The sequence below is a fragment of the Ambystoma mexicanum genome, unplaced genomic scaffold (assembly GCF_040938575.1).
Source record: "Ambystoma mexicanum isolate Mex_15411 unplaced genomic scaffold, UKY_AmexF1_1 Mex_scaf10, whole genome shotgun sequence".
NCBI classification, from domain to species: domain Eukaryota; kingdom Metazoa; phylum Chordata; class Amphibia; order Caudata; family Ambystomatidae; genus Ambystoma; species Ambystoma mexicanum.
The window spans coordinates 2,277,501-2,280,000 of NW_027182325.1; the positions used below are offsets into that span (position 1 = coordinate 2,277,501).

General features: G+C 48.2%; 5 non-coding genes and 5 pseudogenes across 5 annotated transcripts in view; all 10 read left to right on the plus strand.

Moving 5' to 3' along the window:
• Positions 1 to 75: 75 nt before the first annotated feature.
• LOC138542625 (5S ribosomal RNA) lies at positions 76 to 194 on the plus strand. The gene has a single exon (XR_011290523.1). It is a non-coding gene; the product is annotated as a 5S ribosomal RNA (ribosomal RNA).
• A 106-nt stretch (positions 195 to 300) lies between these two features.
• LOC138544431 (5S ribosomal RNA) lies at positions 301 to 409 on the plus strand (annotated as a pseudogene).
• A 106-nt stretch (positions 410 to 515) lies between these two features.
• Positions 516 to 624, plus strand: LOC138544302 (5S ribosomal RNA; annotated as a pseudogene).
• A 106-nt stretch (positions 625 to 730) lies between these two features.
• On the plus strand, positions 731 to 849 carry LOC138547318 (5S ribosomal RNA). Its single transcript, XR_011291163.1, has one exon. It is a non-coding gene; the product is annotated as a 5S ribosomal RNA (ribosomal RNA).
• A 105-nt stretch (positions 850 to 954) lies between these two features.
• LOC138544011 (5S ribosomal RNA) lies at positions 955 to 1,063 on the plus strand (annotated as a pseudogene).
• Positions 1,064 to 1,517: 454 nt separating this feature from the next.
• Positions 1,518 to 1,636, plus strand: LOC138540731 (5S ribosomal RNA). The gene has a single exon (XR_011288767.1). It is a non-coding gene; the product is annotated as a 5S ribosomal RNA (ribosomal RNA).
• A 106-nt stretch (positions 1,637 to 1,742) lies between these two features.
• On the plus strand, positions 1,743 to 1,861 carry LOC138542636 (5S ribosomal RNA). Its single transcript, XR_011290524.1, has one exon. It is a non-coding gene; the product is annotated as a 5S ribosomal RNA (ribosomal RNA).
• Positions 1,862 to 1,967: 106 nt separating this feature from the next.
• Positions 1,968 to 2,076, plus strand: LOC138544432 (5S ribosomal RNA; annotated as a pseudogene).
• A 106-nt stretch (positions 2,077 to 2,182) lies between these two features.
• On the plus strand, positions 2,183 to 2,291 carry LOC138543892 (5S ribosomal RNA; annotated as a pseudogene).
• A 106-nt stretch (positions 2,292 to 2,397) lies between these two features.
• The window catches only part of LOC138540753 (5S ribosomal RNA), a 119-nt gene continuing 16 nt past the window's right edge, over positions 2,398 to 2,500 (plus strand). Inside the window, exon 1 of the ribosomal RNA XR_011288789.1 lies at positions 2,398 to 2,500. This exon is cut by the window's right edge and continues 16 nt beyond it. This is a non-coding gene — a ribosomal RNA (5S ribosomal RNA).

The following is a 2,500-nucleotide window of genomic DNA, read 5'->3' on the forward strand; positions in this document are numbered from 1 at the left end:
TTTCTCAATTGCCTTTCAAAACAGCAAGGTCTAGCCGACTAGATGCTTAAAAGTACAAAACTCACTAGGCCCAGAGCCTACGGCCACACCACACTGAATGCGCCTGATCTCGTCTGATCTCAGAAGCTAAGCAGTGTCGGGCCTAGTTAGTACCTGGATGGGAGACCGCCTGGGAATACCAGGTGCTGTAGGCTTTTTTGTACTCCAAGTTCAGGAAGTGAGCCATTTCTCAATTGCCTTTCAAAACTGCAAGGTCTAGCCGACTAGATGCTTAAAAGTACAAAACTCACAAGGCCCAGACCCTACGGCCACACCACACTGAATGCGCCCGATCTCGGAAGCTAAGCAGTGTCGGGCCTCGTTAGTATCTGGATGGGAGACCGCCTGGGAATACCAGGTGCTGTAGGCTTTTTTGTGCTCCAAGTTCAGGAAGTGAGCCATTTCTCAATTGCCTTTCAAAACTGCAAGGTCTAGCTGACTAGATGCTTAAAAGTACAAAACTCACTAGGCCCAGAGCCTACGGCCACACCACACTGATTGCGTCTGATCTCGGAAGCTAAGCAGTGTCGGGCCTAGTTAGTACCTGAATGGGAGACCGCCTGGGAATACCAGGTGCTGTAGGCTTTTTTGTACTCCAAGTTCAGGAAGTGAGCCATTTCTCAATTGCCTTTCAAAACTGCAAGGTCTAGCCGACTAGATGCTTAAAAGTACAAAACTCACTAGGCCCAGAGCCTACGGCCACACCACACTGAATGCGCCCGATCTCATCTGATCTCGGAAGCTAAGCAGTGTCGGGCCTAGTTAGTACCTGGATGGGAGACCACCTGGGAATACCAGGTGCTGTAGGCTTTTTTGTGCTCCAAGTTCAGGAAGTGAGCCATTTCACAATTGCCTTTCAAAACTGCAAGGTCTAGCCGACTAGATGCTTAAAAGTACAAACTCACTAGGCCCAGAGCCTACGGCCACACCACACTGAATGCGCCCGATCTCGGAAGCTAAGCAGGGTCGGGCCTAGTTAGTACCTGGATGGGAGACTGCTTGGGAATACCAGGTGCTGTAGGCTTTTTTTGTGCTCCATGATTAGTAATTGCGCAACTTCTCAATTATTTTTCAAATTTGGTATGTTTCCAAAATAATTGTATCCCGTTTTATAGCGGAAATGTTGGACAACATCATGAGGGCTGGAGCTACCTTTTTACATAGAATTAGCATACAGGTAGTGTGTTCATGGGTAATAAATCGACTTTCACATGTAATGCAGTACAGAGAATATTGAGTCCTTCAAGAGGCATGAAAGAAAACCATTATTGTGTTGATTGTTCTCTCCACCTCCCTGCAACAGACACAGGATGGATGAATTAAAGTTATCCTACCAGACATAGGAGTCCTGAATGGGCCCACCAGTCTTATATATCTCGCCTGATCGAGCGATGAGCGTGGTATCATGTTGCAAGTGGCTGCATGGCTTAGCTTACTAAATGCAAATGCATAAGAGTAATATTCTTAGCATTCCTAGAGCCTATGGCCACACCACACTGAATGCACCCGATCTTGTCTGATCTCGGAAGTTAAGCAGTGTTAGGCCTAGTTAGTACCTGGATGGGAGACCGCCTGGGAATACCAGGTGCTGTAGGCTTTTTTGTGCTCCAAGTTCAGGAAGTGAGCCCTTTCTCAATTGCCTTTCAAAACTGCAAGGTCTAGCCGACTAGATGCTTAAAAGTACAAAACTCACTAGGACCAGAGCCTACGGCCACACCACACTGAATGCGCCTGATCTCGTCTGATCTCAGAAGCTAAGCAGTGTCGGGCCTAGTTAGTACCTGGATGGGAGACCGCCTGGGAATACCAGGTGCTGTAGGCTTTTTTGTACTCCAAGTTCAGGAAGTGAGCCATTTCTCAATTGCCTTTCAAAACTGCAAGGTCTAGCCGACTAGATGCTTAAAAGTACAAAACTCACAAGGCCCAGACCCTACGGCCACACCACACTGAATGCGCCCGATCTCGGAAGCTAAGCAGTGTCGGGCCTCGTTAGTATCTGGATGGGAGACCGCCTGGGAATACCAGGTGCTGTAGGCTTTTTTGTGCTCCAAGTTCAGGAAGTGAGCCATTTCTCAATTGCCTTTCAAAACTGCAAGGTCTAGCTGACTAGATGCTTAAAAGTACAAAACTCACTAGGCCCAGAGCCTACGGCCACACCACACTGATTGCGTCTGATCTCGGAAGCTAAGCAGTGTCGGGCCTAGTTAGTACCTGGATGGGAGACCACCTGGGAATACCAGGTGCTGTAGGCTTTTTTGTGCTCCAAGTTCAGGAAGTGAGCCATTTCACAATTGCCTTTCAAAACTGCAAGGTCTAGCCGACTAGATGCTTAAAAGTACAAAACTCACTAAGCCCAGAGCCTTCGGCCACACCACACTGAATGCGCCCGATCTCATCTGATCTCAGAAGCTAAGCAGTGTCGGGCCTAGTTAGTACCTGGATGGGAGACCGCCTGGGAATA